General features: G+C 44.8%; 1 protein-coding gene and 1 non-coding gene across 7 annotated transcripts in view; both read left to right on the plus strand.

Annotated features, from left to right (window-relative positions):
* SRGAP2 (SLIT-ROBO Rho GTPase activating protein 2) overlaps positions 1-17,111 on the plus strand; it is a 272,060-nt gene that overhangs the window by 82,454 nt on the left and 172,495 nt on the right. The window lies entirely within an intron of this gene.
* Positions 15,243-15,349, plus strand: LOC142438138 (U6 spliceosomal RNA). Its single transcript, XR_012782568.1, has one exon. It is a non-coding gene; the product is annotated as a U6 spliceosomal RNA (small nuclear RNA).

The following is a 17,111-nucleotide window of genomic DNA, read 5'->3' on the forward strand; positions in this document are numbered from 1 at the left end:
GACGGCACTTCGCTTTCCGGCTGACCCAGGACCAGGAGCCCCTCTTGAGGACAGCAGGCAGAAACTCAAAGGTGGTCGTCCTAATTTTGATGACCGCAGAGTTAAGGCTTCTGAGAGAGCTTTCCATTGTTGTTTTGTTGAGAGATGAGAATTTATGAGCCTTCCAGTTGATGCTCTAGGTTTTTGTGGTATTGGACACATGCTTCCGGCATGACATTGGGTAGAGGACCAGGGAGTGTAGCCATCGTGGGTCAGAGACCTTTGCAGAGTCCCTTTTCCTAATCTCTTGTCCTCTTCCCACCCCACCCCTCTGCCCCGTCATTTCTGATGCCTTACTGCCCTGTCCCAAACTCTAGATAACCCTGCGACTTGGCTTCCCCTTTCGCGCTTGGAACATTGGGATCTTTTCGAACACTATAGGAGAAGACAGGCTCATTCACAATGACTGCGGTTAAATTTCACTCTCTCTCTCTCTCTTTTCTTTCTGTCCAAAGAAACTGGTCTGAGTGCCCTGTTGGTGGGCATAGGCTCCCTATTAAACATCCCTCATCTTAAGCTCTTCTAGGTTCTTGCAGGCGCCCCCCCACCCCACCCACCCTACTGCTCTGGGTGTGTTAAATAGGAGCCCTCTGGTGTCTTAGCTTGTGGGCTTCTGCAAGGCTTGGGGCTTTGTCCAGCCTTGTGTTTCCCCAGGGTGCAGAATAGTAGCTTCTCAGGGAAGAGGGGTTGAAATGAAGTGAGCTGGATTCAGTATGACCTATGTGGAATTTTATATTCAAATAAGATCCATTCCCAGTCTGAATTATGTTTCAAATTACATGCCGCCACGCTGCAGATTGTCATGTCCTGAATTTTCTTCTTTGTTCCTTTTCACCCACCTGCTCCCATTGTTCCAAATTTAGGTCTGTTGGAAGTGAGACCGGGTGGGTATGGAAATAACTTCGCTGCTGGCGTAGGTTGTTCAGTCAGGGGCAGGCAGAGCCAGCCTTTGTGTGTGTTTTAGGGTTGGAAGGTGGAAACTGGCGGTAGGGCAGGCCCAGGAATACCCTGTTTTGCGTTAAATCCAGACGTGTCTTAGAACTGCCGTTGGCCACGTGGGGCCTTCAGGTGTCAGCCCCAGAGAGCAGCACCTGTGTGTGTTTGGGGGCTATCGGGGATGGGAACAGGGGGTGCTCTTCTCATCCTGGGAGCCCTCCCAGCCTGCTGCAGCCCATTCTTCTCCCCCTTCATCTCCTGGCACTGTTTCCCCACCTCCACTCCCAGCGCTCCCCACCCGGTGAATGGAGGTAAAAACCCATTAGCTTTCTGTCTGCTTTGCTTTTAATCAGCTTCCAAAGGCAGTAGCAAGTGCAGCCCCAGTCCCTTTCCGCCCCTTCTGTGTGGGTGTTAGGCTGAGCGTTTAACTTCTCCTCCTTGTGGAAAGTGCACATTAGCTATTCAGAGACTTAATCTCCTAATGATTTGTGTGTGTTGGTAAAAAGGAAAAGCCACCATCCCTGCCTGGTATTCTCAGATGTTCCCTTTGGTACACTGATAGTGGGATTTAAAAAGCAAAGGGCCATTTAATTTAATTTTGCAGATGGCAGGAGGTACTGCAGGAAGCCTGGTCACAATATGCCCCCTCCTGGGAGAGCAGCTTCGGTAAATCCAGGTTGCCAGAGGGGCCTCCATGTGGGAAAGCTCACCCTCTGTCTTCTTCCCACTTCCTCTTCATTATAAAATGTGTTTGTTTTGCTTAGGAGGTGGGGGGGACTTCAAGGGAGGGGAAGTTGCTTGGGTTGAAAAAAGGAGTGGAGAGAGGTGTGATTGCTGTTTGGAGCGATGGTGCCCCAGACACATGGGTTATAGTCAGCCACCGATTAACCCACCCCTCGCATCGTTTTATGGCCTTAGCCTGTGGAAATGGTCCCTGTGTGGCCTGAAATCCTCTCAGGGTTTTTTTTTTTTTTTTGGTTGGAGAGCATGCTTGCTGGCGAGAAACAAATCCACCTCTCTCCAGGGCACTGGAGCGCCTCAAAAAAGACATAGGGAAGACCGGAGGAGGAATCTTCTCTTTGGCTTTTCTTGGTCTTATTATGAGCATAGTCAAGCCTCCCCACACAGCCGCAGCTCAGCATCAGTACAGTAGCGACTGCGGCCCAGACCTGATATGGTTTCAAGATGGGAAAGCCAAGCTGTTGGCTTCCAGAACACTCCTCAAAATGCTCACATTTCACCCGCGTAGGAGTGTGTCTGGGCCAACAAACACGCTGAGATCTTGAAGGCTTTCGGTCTTTCTATTGGTTTCAGAAAGCAATATTTCTTACAGAGCACGTTTCAGGTCTCCCTGGGATGAGGAGAAATGATCTCCGTGTTTCAGAATATGCTGCTTTGTAAAGACGTCTGTACCACGTCGTCCAAACAGATTTCTTCAGACATGATTTTGAGAGAGCTCCAAACATGCAGATCAGACCAGACCAAAAGAGCAGTCTTTGCCCCCAAACCAAGTTCCAGAGCTGGGGAGGGGCAGGACAGAAGGATGAGTGGGTGGGGGAAGGTACTGTTCATTGGAGAGGTTTCAACTACTGCCATGAAACAAAAATCTACATAACGTTTTGATTAAATAAAAGCCTTTTACCCAAACCAAGCTAAACGAAAAAGAAAAGTGATACACTAACCAGAGGGGAGAACTTTATTAACTTAAAGCAAAGGAGAAGACAGATAACTAAGAAAAATAAACCCACTACAGAGAATGTGGGAAGTAGCTGATCTATGATAGCAAGGTGCTGAATTCAGTTCTGTACATGTAGAGTCTGATTAATCCATATTTTGAACTATCAAGAGAAAGGAAGAATAAAAGAAAGGAGAGGCAAGAAGGAAGAAAGGAAGAGCTATGAAGGCCCGTAGTGCAAGAAGCAGGAGGGAAAATAAGAGAAGAAAATCAGAAAAACAAAATAAGACTCTTGTTTGTTCCTGCTCAGGTAAAACTAAATAGAAAATGCATATGGATGTTGTGACATTTTTAATGTTTCTAAGGTTTTGTTTTGCAGAAAAAACTCCTTCCTTTCTTGTCTCTCCCTCCTGTGTGGTACCTGCCCTTCCTACCTTTACAGATAACTAGCTCCTCTTCCACGAAAACCAGGGAGGATCCAGTATTGCAGCATCGCTCACGTGTGCTGATAGCTTGGCTGTTACCCTGAGGTGTAGACTAGTGTTTGCATTTCAGTCATCCATTTCCATCTGACTAAAGGGTCCTGTTCTTTGCCATCCCCGTGTAGGCAAGATGCTATTCTAGCACAGGCTCCTCACTCGCTCGCTCACTCACTCACAAGATATTTACTGAGTGCCTTTGTTTTGCACCGCCGTTACTCTGGGTGTGATGAGTAAATAGACCTCCTGAGTTTCCCTTCTGGTAGAGGAGGAAAATCATGACCAATACTTCAGTGATAATGATATGTTGGAAGGGGACAGGTACAGTTAGGAGGGTCAAGAATTCAGGGTAGTTGGGGTCAGTTGCATTTTGATATGTAGGATAGGGAACTCTTGGGGTAGGTCATATTTGCACACGGATTTGAATGGGATGATAGTGTAAGCAGTGTGGCTATTGGAGGAAGAGCATTTCAGGTAGAGGATACAACTCATGCAAAGGCCCTGAGGTAGAGGTGTGCTTGGTGGACTTGAGGACTAGCAAGGGGGCCACTACAGGTGAAGCAGATGGGCTGGTGGAAGTTGGGAGATGGAGTCAATGAGGAGGGGAAATCGGTTGGGGGCTGGGCAGAAGATGCCTGATTATTTTGGTTTATGTGGGCAATTGGCATTTCCACAATAAATACCTATATCATACTAGGTGCTTTCAGATATTATAGGGTTCTATTCCCCACTCACCCCCACCACCCGACCTTTAGAAAGCATCAGGAAAGGCCGATTCATAAGGGAGAATTTAGGTAGACAAACTTGAATCAACACCTCCTTGGAGACTTGATCCAGTCCTTGTGACTAATATGTGGGAGCGTGCTCTCCAAGGGAGAAGACGGGGCAGGCGGCTTTTGTTAAGAGTTACAGTCTCGGAAACCCTGTGGCACAGTCCTCCTCTGTTCTATAGGGTTGTAATGACTCATAATCGACTAACAGCCACGGATTTTGAAATTGCTAAGATTCTGCTCGTCCTGGGCACAAGAAGACACTCCTCACCTAGCTTCTTCCTTGCTCCAAGAATCTCAGGTTATGTGGTGTTTTTTTAGAAATGAAAGTTAACATACTTTCATTTTTCAGAGTATGCTAACTCTCTGACCCCAAAGAGCATCGTGAAACACTGCCTCACTACCCACAGGACACTCTCTAATTCTGAAAAGGAACTTCCGTACGGCATCTCGTGATGTGAGATAGTGGATGGGAAAGACCTAGGCAGACAGTTCCTCAGCACCTCTCCATCCCCCTCCACTCCCCCACCCCCACACACGGCCAGGGGCCTTTCATTGGGGCAGCTGCTTTCTCTTGACCTCATGGCGACCAGGCATTTGGATTCAGCCCCTCCCCAACCTCTGTACCAAGTCTGTGCATTTCTCTGTTGTTAAAAAGTCCGTTGGTGGTGTGTTTTTCAAAGGGAGGAGTTGGCATGGTTTATTCCAGATGAGAATTTCATCCCGTGGACCTACCTGATTTTTACTTAGGTGTTATTTTAAAGAGCCGTTGTGTTAATCAGGTAAGGTTTCAAAATTACTTTGAGAACCCTGATCAGAGCAGTCTGTAGATCACTTCGTTTTCTGACTTCAGGTGTGACCCCTGAGCAGAAACCCAGGGAGTCTCAACCATCCCCAGCGAGTTTGAGAACTTCAGTGGGCGGGGATGAAAAAGAATAGAAAATATCTACTGGGATAAATACGCATAGAAAGAAATACATCAGCGTTTGTTTCGAGAGCTTGTGCACATGCCCATGTGTGACCTACTGGGTCTTAGCGCATCCTGGGGCACAGCCAAAAAAAGTTAGGAAAGTACTGTCTCAGACGGTCCAAAAGGCGTATGTGCTTATTACGCAACTGATGAGGATAGAGGAGAAGTAGATGCCATCGAAAGTAACATCCTGGTGAGTTAAAAGTAGAAGTTGGAGGGACAGTGTTTAGTTAAAGAAAAACAACCCAGGCTGCACTTGCTACCCTGCAATTTAGATGGAAGATCTTGTGCCAGATTGTGATGCTGTTCAGGTCAACAGGAACTGAGCTTGTTGTTTCTCTCTGCACACAGAAGTGTGCAATTTCCAGTGGGAACTCCCCTCTGGATGAGGCGAGGGAAGCCGAAGAAAGAGTTAGAAAGGCAATTAGGGGAAATCTCTGAGTCTCGCTAACCCGGGAGCTACACGGAGGTAGCGTTGAGCCGTTGTTAGAATCTGCCAAAGACCCATTGTTGGAGACAGGGGAAGCACAACTCATTTCCATCGATCTCATTTCCACATTTATACCCGCTCTGCACAAGGTGCTGGGGATGTAACAATGAATAAGACATGGTCTTGGACCTGAGGTGCTCCTAGCCTGGCAGGAACGACAGATGTAAATTGCTGATTAGCATACAGTGGGCTGTGTGTCCTAGTCTGTGTGTGTACAATGAGCTGGAATAGAGCTTGTGAATGAGAGGGACTGTGCTTTTGGCCCTTCCATTCTGAGACTGTGCCGTTTACAATGAAAGAACTCTAGGACAGGAGTTTCTTTTCTAAAAGTTGGAGAAGCCTATTCCGTTTGAAGAAAAAAATGACATTTTTAAGGAAATCGGATTCATCGCAGGCTACTACTGTGTTATTTATTTTTAATACTAAACGTATCTTTTAAGAAATGATCAATTTTGACATAATCCCTTCCTAGAAAGTTTGAAGATGCAGAAAATAATTTAAAACCATTAAAAAATAATGTCCTTTAAAAATGCCAAGAGATGAATTATTAAATGCCCACGTAATTTGCTATGTAAGCTTTTTTCAAAGACAACAAAAATTATTTTAAAAAGTTGTGTACAGGAAAATAAAATAAGTTCTTAAAATACAGCAGCAGCAGGTAAAACCACCAAAACACCTAGTAAACGTAGTGCTAGGAACTTGAATATTTGTCCCCGATGGGAACCCACAACACTTTGCTTTTACTTTCTCATTGATCTTTAAAATTAGTAATAACTTTTGGGGCCCTGTAAAAACCATGACTAATTCTGAAAAAGAATTATCAAGTCAAGTCCTGTTGTCCGTCCGTTCGTTCAGGGTCTGGAACCCTGCTCTCCCATCTTTGGGATGATTCTCCTGTGTTGCTGACTTGACTTATGCCTGGCCCCAAAGTGTTTAGTGTTTATTGTTAATCAAGAGTTCAGTTTTCATGGCCTTGTCTTTTATTGTCACCAGGCTCCTGGTGGTTTAGTGGTTATGCGTTGGGCTGCTAACCCAAGTTCAGCGATTTGAAAGTACCGCAGCAGCGTGGGAGAAAAGGGGAGCTTTCTCCTGCTGTAGAGAGGGACCATCTCAGAAACCCACAGGGGCAGGTCTACCCTGTCCTGTAGGGTCACTGTGAGTGAGCATCATCTCCATGGCACTGAGTTTTTTTTATTGTCAGCTGACTTGACGCTGAATTGTGCTTGTTAACTCAGCAAATTCTGAATATGCCTATCTGTGGATTTGAATAGTAGGATTTTTTGCCCCAGAGGTGAGATGATGCGACCATCTTATGACTGTAGACATGCTGTAGACTTTGAGCGATTTGCTTTCTCCTCACCGGGTCTTTCCAGGGATTGAGTGAAAGCCATGGCTACAATCCTTTCCCTGTGTGCTGTTGAAACATGAGGTTGAGGCACGTTCTTCAAATGGTGCTGCGTAGGTAGGCATGGAAACTCAAACCCTAAAAGTAGCTTAGCAAATCTGAAGAGTGTCATATCTTCTGGCTCTCATGTCTTCTAACATCTAGACTATGGGCTAATCTACGCACCAGATCAGAGCACAGCCTCCCTCTTGCAGGGGGGAGTACTTACGTCACTTAAGATCATTGCCTGTAGTTTTTCTTTCTAATATCTACTCTTCACATGAGTGGCTTCTTACTGCTCTTAAGAAAAATTGCATACGTCTTCAAATTACTCACAGCGCTTTCCAGAGCTTGACCTCTGCTTCGCTCTTCTCACCCTCACTCTTAAACTCCATGCTCCAGCAATTCTGAGTCACTTGGATTATTTCAGTTCCTTACATTGGACTTCCTTTCTCTTGTGTCCGGGCCTTTGGACATGCTGTTCTGTCCGGCCTAAATGGCTCTTCCCTTTTCCTCTGGTTAAATCCAGTTCTTCGTGTCCAGCATCTCTGCAAATCCTTAGCTGAACTCTAGGCCAGATTAGGCAGGCCCTACCATAACCAACTCACAGTGATGGCCTCATGGATTTCTGAGTAGAACTCTGCCCCCGAGAACTTTCAGTGACCAATTAAAAAAAAAAAAAGATCACCAGACCTTTCTTCATGAGGTGCCTCGGGGTAGACTTGAACTCCCAACCTTTGGGTTAGCACGCTAACCTTTGGTACCACCTGGAGATGCTTGTATGTTCCTACAACATCCCTGTTTCCTCTCATGATGACCTCAATACAATGTAATTACCTCTTATAGTCTACTCTTGAAGACTAAATTCCCTCAGAAGGCAGGCTCAGGGTCAGAAGAAAGAAGCTGGATAAAATGACTGGAGTCTGATTTAAAAGGATTTTTATATTAGTCTGGCATTCCCAGCATTTAAAAATTTATGAGTAGCTTTCAGAGTAATAAACTGTGTACACCCTCAGGAATTAAAAAAAAGTTGTCATTTTTATAAACGATAATAAAGAAGTGAATTTAGGTAAAACATTTTCTTTTATATCAACACTATTAAAATTATATTATACAGCTTATTCTAATATAGGCTTTAAAATTTAATCGCACCCCCAAATTTTAATAGTATCTAATATATATAATGGTAATTTTCTTTCTTCATTTAACAAGAGATGCACACTATTTAATTTGTTTAAATAAATTATGTAAGAGAACTGTGCCATTTGTAAAAAATAAATTTTAAAACAAAATCTCATGTTTCGTTTGGGACCAAATACCCATTAAAGTGTACTTGGAAATTTAATTACTTGCTAACACATTTTCTAAAAATAGGGAGACCTACTTTCCTAACCTAATGTTCGGAAGTTTTGCATTTTGCACTCTTAAAAAAAAGAGGTATAATTGTAAAGATTTATTTCTAAATGATTTAATACCCAAAAGGATTTCAGCTTCATTGTTATATCTGCAAGGGGGCAGGTCTGAAGGGTCAGTAGGTATGAAAAGCTCATTTGGAGATGGTGGTGCTGTGTTTAGCATGAGGCTGCTAACTAACTACCTGCAAGGTTCAAACCCAGCTGAAAAGTTGCATCTGCCTGCTTCCCTAAAGATTTGCAGAGTCTTAGAAACCCTACATAATGAGTTACTATGAGTCAGAATCTACTCAATGGCAATGGGTTTATTCATACATGTTATGTTCTTAACATTGGATTTTGAAGTGCTAATTAAAGATTTTGTCAGATGGGTACCATATTTTAGACTAGATGGCAATGAACTAAAACAACAACTGGTGAATGCTTCACACTAGTGTGGCCTAGTTAGTGATGTCTGGCTCATTGCCCCTGACCTCTTTACATGCTCACTTGGTATATAGAGGCTCCCCACTGTTGAAGGGACGAAAGAAAAATGAAGAAAAGAGCTAGATTGTTGATATTTGTTTTTAAGAGAAAATAATAGCTGCCTTGTGCGAGGCGGGGGTGGGGTGGGGTCCTGGACAACCAGTGCTCCACAGTTCCTGGGGGGCACTGCCTGGGAGACATGAGCAGCATGTGTTAGGAGGGCAGGTTTGGAATCCTACCCGGCAGTGACTGGCTCGTGTGGTAAATCCCGTGAGGCCAGATTTCGAGAGTGGAAGGGCTGTTGTTGCTTCATTCCTCATCATATAAAGAGGTGGAGCCACACAGGTAACCCCAGAGAGGGTGTGATGCAGGACCTCAAAGGAGGACAATATGGCCACACTTTGAGCAGTACACTGGGCATGCAGTTTCTGTTGGCTCTTTCTCAGTGACACAGGGAGTGGTCCCTGCTCTTCACGCCCCCTGGGACCTCCAGAGGCACATCACTGAGACAGGCCTGTGAAACCTCGTGTGAAAAACCAGCCATTGGAAATCTTGGGAGCACAGTTCTGCTCTACTCTCCAGGGGCTGGCTCCGAACCTTGGCTGATGACGGTGGAAACTGGTGGATCATGTGTGTCTCTGGGGCTCCAAGGAGCACTTTTAATTCTTCTGAGATTCTCTGGTTCTGTGACTCTGGTTGTACAAGGGGGCTCCCAAAAATTCATGGAAAAGTAGGATTGGAAGATAATGGGTGTTTTGAAGCTCATCGCAGCGCACATTCAAAAGGTATCAGCTCATTGGAAAGCAGTGCCTTTAGTTTCCATTTGGAGTCGTACTGAAGAGCATCACACTTTTTGGTTTGCAAGATATTATTGTCAGAGCCTCGATTCTGGCAGAGATCTGGATCAGGGAGGTAATATTGGGGGACAAAGCATTAGAGGGGAGATGAACTAGAGGCAGCCTTTGCCAGTTTTCATTCTGACTCGGGAACCCTGGCTTCAGAGTCTTTTGATCAGCCCCGGGCAATTAGAACTTTTGTTTGATTGAAGTTTTCTCCTAAAAAAGGGGCTTCATTAATTATGAAAATACCCTGAAGGCATTACCTTGTACATTCTTTTGTGGCTGTCATAAATAATGGGGGGAAAGCACTTGTCAAAATATATGAGCTGACTTGGTAATGCGGCTCTCGTTTGACTTTTGGTTGCTTTTCTTTTTTAATTTTTAAAGAGAGAACTCTTGTGTTTTTTAAAAATAAACAGAGAATGCTCATTATAAAATATTCAACCCAAACTGAAAAAGCACAGGGAATTTGGTGATACATCTTCCCAAATCCCATCACACCAAAACAGCTCTTTGCTCATTCATTCAAAGAGCACCTAGTGCATGCTCACTCTGTGTCAGGCCCTGTGGCTCCGGGGAGAGCAGTGAACGAAGATTGGTTTGTGCCCACCTGGGGCTTATATTATGATAGTGGAGGGGATAATGAGAAATAAGCCACTCAGTAGATTTATAATATTAGGCTCCGAGAAGCACTGTGAGGAAAAACAAAATGGCGTTTGGAACGACCCAGGGCTCAGAGAACACTCAGAGGAGACTGCTCTAAGCAGGCAGCATTAGAGCAGAGGCCGCAGTGATGTAAGGAGCTAGCCATGTCAATGCCGAGGGCAGCTGCGTCACATGCAGAGGCTCTGAGGGGTTGGCATGTTCTGTGAACACAGAGGCCAGTGTGACGACTCCAGCAACAGGGAGACCAGGGAGTTTCCAGGGGCTAGGCCATGCCAAGACTGCAGCCATTGGGCCATGATGAGAAAGGCCACCATAGATTGTGTTAGTAAGTCATTCATGACTTACAGCTTTTGCTCTGGCAGGTGAAACCACAACAATAAAACCTCCAACCAGTTGCTGGTATGTAGGGGAGTAAGAGTGGAGACAAGAGGACCAACCAGGAAGCTGCACCAGTAACTCAGAGACAAATGGTGCTGGCATAGGTGAACCGGGGAACAGTGGAGGAGATAAAAAGTGGCTGACGGATCCGTTTGGAAGGCAGAATTGACCAGATTGGCTGAGGAATTGGGTTGGGAGTTATAGAGAGTGAAGGGTCTCTTTACGTTTTTGTTATGGCAGGTGGAAACACACACACAGTTGCTATCAAGTCATGGCTAACTCATGGCAACCCCATGTGTGTCAGCATAGAACTGTGCTCCATGGGTCTTTCAGTAGATGATTTTGGGGAAGTAGGTTGCCAGGCCTTTCTTCTGCGGCACTTATAGGTGAGCTAGAGTCTCCTCCACCTTTTCAGTTAGCACCCTTTATACCACTGTGGGATTCCTCGACAGGTATTAATTACTGAGATAGAGAACACTGGGATTTTATGGGGCGTGGATCAAGAGTTTAGGCTCAGGCATGCTAAGTTCTAGGCACTTATTAGACATCCAAGAATAAATATCAAAGAGGTATTTAATCACAGGTGGTAAGAGGTCTGGACTGGAAATCGAAACTTGGAGACCACTAGGAAGTTAGCGGAAATAAAGAAGAGGCCTCGGGGAGAGCCCTAGAAGGCCTCATCATTTTGAGAGTAAGGGTGAGGAGGAAGGTCCAGGCAAGGAGACAGAGGATGTGGGTCCTGTGAGGCGAGAGGCGACACCAGAGAGGACGGTGTCCTGGGGGACACGTGCTGAGGGTTGCTGGTAGGGCTTGTCAGAGTAGGTGGGAGTCATTATACCCAGAGACTTTTTGTGTAGAATGTGTGGGATGAGAACCTGGTGGCAGGCAGTAGGCTAGAGAGGACAGGGGACAAAAGTGGTGACGGGCAGTATGGATAATAATTTTGTGTCTTGCTGTGAAGTGAATAGAAGTTGCGAAGAAAGATGAACGAGGTCAAGGGAAATATGGGATGTTTTGATTTTGTATTTACTAAGATAGGAGGAACTTGGGAACCCTGATGGGATAGTGATGATGCTTTGGGCTACTAACTGTGGGGTCAACAGTTCAAAACCACCAGCCAAGCCTCTGGAGAAAGAAGAGGCTTTCTACTCTTGTCAAGAGTTACAGTCTTGGAAACCCACAGGGGCAGTTCTACCCTGCCCTTGATAGTGTCTCTCAGTCAGAATCAACTCCATTGACTCTTTCTCTCCACTTATTATGATATCAGGGCTTCTCTGCTCTGTGAGTTTTGCTTTGATTGATCTATTGAGTGCAGGATTTCTGATTCTCAAGAGGATTTCACGGCTGAGATCTTTTGAGTTTGAAGCACTCTGTGCTTTTATCCTTGAGCAGTGAATCAACTTGCCTCGTAATATTCTTGGGTCACAGTTGGTCTCCTTCAGAATTATTTTAGGCATGTCTCCATTGACACAGTGGCTGCAACAATGGGTGCAGGCATACAACGGTGTGACCAGCGCGGGACCAAGCAGTTTCTGTTTTGTTCTGTTGTCCACGGGGTTGCTATGCATCCGAAACACCTAACCACAACAGTGACAACCGTTCATTGCAGGTCTTGCATGTTATATGAAGAAGTCTGTGACCGACTTATTGATCTCTACTTTGTAGAAGAATTGCTTTTTTCTCCAGTGCTGCTTATAGAATCCTTTCTTTATCCTTGAAATCCCAAAATTTAAACATTGTATGTCTTCATGTAAATTATTCCGTCTCCCATTTTTCTAGGTATATGTCGACAGGGGTGGAAACCTTTTTTCTGCCAGGTCCATTTGGATATTTATAACATCATTCTCAGACAGTACTGATCAAGTATTTCACTCACCCCTAATATGATGGCTGGGACTGCTTCTCTTTGGTGAGGCGTGCAACATTAGGTGCTAGCAATGATTTCAGGACCTCCTGGGGCCTGTGAGTTGGACATTTCCCCCAAGTACATGGTGCAGATTTAGTTCACTTTTATGTTAGGGAAAATGTCCTGTATTATATCTCTGGATATGTGTTTCTGTTCTATTTCTCTTTTCTCTCGTTTATTCTGACTCAAGTTTTTTTTTTAACATGCCATCAAGATTTTTACATACTTTTCAGTATGAAGATTTCACCTGTATATAAGAATAGAGAAGATAATATTGTGAACCTCCACGTACCCATCACCCCAACTCAGTAATCATCAATTCACAGCCAATCATGTCTCCTCAATATTCACCGCCCACTCTTGCTCCTTTCCATTACTTTGAAGCAAATATCCCGACATTCTTCATCCTTGATTATTTCAGTAGGTATCCCTAAAAGGTACAGGCTCTTCCTATAAAAACAAAACAAAAAGTCACTAGTCAGTTCATCATCCATTTATTAAATATATTGTAGCACTGTGTTGTGTTAGACAAGCAGTTTATTTGCTCTAAAGGGACTGTGGGTAACTATTGTCCATGGCCCACAAAATCAGGAATATGAAACTAAGACAGCAGAGCCAAAGCAGAATGGTGGCACCTCGGGTTGGGTAATCACAGCCTGAGCTGCATGGGCAGGGTGTGCCTGCCGGCTCCTGGGTGCTCTCTGAGATTCGAGGACCGCGTGGACTGTGGAGGGGAAGAGAGGAAGATCTAGAATGCACAGTTTCTGCTCCGCCAAGAAGTGAAACTTAGACCCTTTCTGATTTAACAATAACCACAAAGAAGGAGCTGAATGGTTTAAAGACTGTTCTTGTTTTGCCTCTGATGGTCATGTGGTTTATTCCAGAGCTTTAAAAACTGCAGGTCAAGACACTTCATCTCTGAAATCAAGTTAGTGGGTTGCAACCAGCATTTTAAAAATCACAGAAAACCTTAGAATTTTGTAGCATGTCCTAAGGATGAGTGGCATTTCATGAAATGTTTGTTTTCAGAGGGTGTGTGTGTGTGTGTGTGTGTGTGTGTGTGTGTGTGTGTGTTGGGTTTCAAAAGCCTGAAAGCCATCAGTTTATTGCATGGGTGTGGCATTCTGGCTACAGAGCCAGACTTTGCTCTCCCTGTTGAAAGCAGCCGTCCGACTACATGGTTGCCCTGCCTTTGTGCTGCTCCCGCTTTCCAGAAGAAATGAACAGAGGGGTTTCCACACTCCATCCAAACACACACTTAGAAAGTGAGAGTTACAGACTGTGAGAATGAGGACTTCTGTTGGGTGGGTTGAAGAAACTCAGGGTCCTTCTCATTAGTCAACTGTATCACCCTAGACCCATAGGGCTCCAGCCGGGAGGACAGCCGAGGTGTCCGAGGCCTGGCATCCTAGACATGGGCTGTGGGAGGGTGCGTGAGAGCGCTGGTGTTAGACTCAAGCCCATCCGGGTTCAGATTGTGCCATGATGTGTCATTACCAGGGTGAACTTGGCCAGTTCGCTTGATCTGCCTTAACCTCATGGGTGACTTCTAATGGGAGCTTACTTGGTACCAGACAAATGGTATGTTGTATGTGTACTATGATTTTCCCCTTCATACTTAGCAAATGAAATGGTTGTTCTTACAAACTCCAATTTGTATATAACAGCGGGCCTGGGGAGATGGTTCGCAAGTGTTAGAACTAGACCTTATTACCTTTCTATTCAGATGACTCAGTCATTTATAACAAGAATAAAATGTAAAACTTGTTTTCCTCTGACCCCATCATCAAAGACTTTGTTTTAATTAGAACTCTTACAGATGTTACAGTCCATAGTTCCATTAGATCAAGCATAATTGTACAATTGCTGCCCTCATCATTGTCAATACATTTTCTTCTTGAACTCCTTGATATCAGCTCCCCTTTAACCCCTTCCTCCCCCCACTCTGCCACCCCCCTGAATCCCCAGTATATTGCATATTAATATTATTATTTTTATTTATTTAAGGTTTTTCTGAATACAGAGCCTGTGTTCTTTACCCAGTGGTGTGTTTTGAGGATTAAATGAGATCATGTGTACATAAGGTACCTGGCATGTAGAATAACTAGTGTCTGCAGTTACTATTAAATACACACAAGCACTCATCTATACTTTTCTGAGACATCTTTCTATAGAAAATGAGTTGTAGTCAACTAAATCAACTCTGGTAGCTAACCAACCACTTACCTTATCTGTTGAGGTCTTGAACAATAATTGGTGTTCTCAAGGATCCTTTCACTGGAATAAGAATTTCGTAAATGAAGGGACTGAATATTTTAACTCTATTTTCCACAAACTTTTGGAAGCTCCTACGTAGGCCCAGTGTCCAGAATAGTACTAGGCAAATGGTGGGTGTCAGTCCATAGTCCCTGAAAAATAAAGCCCAAGGCCCAAACTTCTGCGGTACTTTTTTAAATTAAAAAGAACATTTTAAACAGTTTTCTTGGTACATAATCCACATATCATCTAAATCAGTAGTTCAGTCTTATCAAGAAGAGTTGTGCGCTCATCACCACAATCAATCGTGGGGCATTTTCTTCATTCTTGTACTCCTTGGTATTAGCTCTCCATTTCCCGCCAGCCTCGCCTGTCATACCCATAAGAAACCAGTGATCCGGTTATTTTCTCTAGATTCACCCATCCCAGATTTCATATCCTGAAAAGCATATATATAAAAAAAACGAAGAAACAGAAAAACTAACAGCCAATAACAAAATCAAATAGAGTAAAACCTCAATTGAAGAGAAAGCAGAAAATACTCAAAACTAGAACAACTTGAAAATGGGTTAAAAGGGTGTTTGCTTCGGCAACACATGTGCTAAAATTGGAACGATACAGAGAAGATTAGCATGGCCCCTGCGCAAGGATGACACGCAAATTCGTGAAGCGTTCCATATTTTTAAAAAAAAGAAAGAAAGAAAATGGGTTAAAAGGGAGATCAACTGATAAGGTGTTAAATTTTAACCTGAGTACATCTGCCAAAATCCACTATCCAATGCACTCTGCCTGCGAGCAAGGCCAGTCACGTCCCTGGTCTGTGGTCAGAGGGGATGGCCAGAGGCGTGCTCTGTGTGTGTTAATACTTTCTTTGGGAGGAGGGGGGCAGAGGAAGGAGGTCGAGCTGTTAGCTGCTAACAAGTGGACTCCATCTCACAGCAGCCTCACGTACAGCAGAAGGAAGTCCTCACAATGTCCCGTCCACTGTTGGGGCCTCTCACCGAGGGTCTCCCTCACGCTCGCTGGCCCTCTCCTTGGCAAAGCACGATGTCTTTCTCTGGCCATCGATCCTTTCTAAAGACATGTCCGAAGCATGTACTGATGTGATCCATAGGTTTTCATTAGCTGATTTTTGGAACTATGTCATAGCCTTTCCTCCTGGTCTGTGTTAGTCTGAAAGCCCTGCTGAAACCCATCCACCACATGTAACCCTGCTGATCTTTGAAATACTGCTGGCCAGGCTTCCTGCATCATAACGACATGCAAGCTGCCGCACCATGGCAAACTGACATACAGGTGGTAGAAAGCTAATACACTGGGCTACTTATAAGCCGATCAGAGCTTTGTGGGAGACGGTTTGCTCTTATGGGACACCTTCAGAGAAACTAGATGAAGTGCCTGCCTCCTAACTAATGGGAGGAGGAGGCGGAAGAATTTATTTCCCATATCCTAGCGTCCACTGGTCAAAATGCCATTCCCTGGAGCTTCACCTTCCCTCTCGTTCTGGGTTTCATGGCTGGTGGCTGAGCAGGCCCCACCAGACCTCATGCCTCCAGGGCAATTGAGAGAACACAGACCCAGGGCTGCATCTTGAGAGATGGCTCCCTTGAATCCAGCACAGCAGGCCATCCGTGATGAGGGCCTCCTGCTTGCTTGCCTTCAGGAATAAATTCTTTGTCCACCTCTCTGACTTTGCTGTTCTCTGGGCCTGGGCATTCTCTTACATCTCTAGAGCTAATTCTCAGTTCATTTTGCTATGTCCTCTCCTTTTGTTTTCCATCTAAATGGGGCTGTTCCCTAGTCTGGGTCCACTTCTCTTTTCTTTGTACATGTTCTGTCTGGCTACTTGCATTCTTCATGGTTAGCCTCCTCTCATTTATTTGCTCAAAAAACAAAACCCTCAAATTTATTGCCACCCATTTGATTCCAACTCATAGCAACCCTGTAGGACAGGGTAGAACCACCTCGATGGGTTTCTGAGAGGGCATCTCTTTAGAGGAGTAGAAAGCCCCATCTTTCTTCTCGGAGCTGTGGGTGATTGCCAACTGCCAACCTTGCAGTTAGCAGCCCAGTGCGCTATAGCCACCAATGCTTTTCAAATCCTGTTTCCAGATTTGGCTTTCCTGTGAACCCTAGAATGAGAATACAACTGCCTTTTCCAATGGAATGTTCCATAACTGTCCGCCCCCCACCCCAAGGCCAAGGGAATCTCTGGGTCTTCCTTAGTCATCTGTGTTCCTTTTCCCCCCCCAGCAACTAGTAGGTGCTTGGCTTCCGCTTGTTGATTTAAATCTGAAACAGCATGCCAATGCTGTGTGCTAACCTGGGTCCTTCACAAAATCATGTTTCCTCTGGAACCAACTCTTAGGGACTTAGCACATGGTTTATTTTCAAATTGTGCTGGAGCCTTGAATGACAGACAGCTTACCATGAGCTGTGGTGGCAC

This window comes from Tenrec ecaudatus, chromosome 1, assembly GCF_050624435.1.
Source record: "Tenrec ecaudatus isolate mTenEca1 chromosome 1, mTenEca1.hap1, whole genome shotgun sequence".
Taxonomy (NCBI): Eukaryota; Metazoa; Chordata; class Mammalia; order Afrosoricida; family Tenrecidae; genus Tenrec; species Tenrec ecaudatus.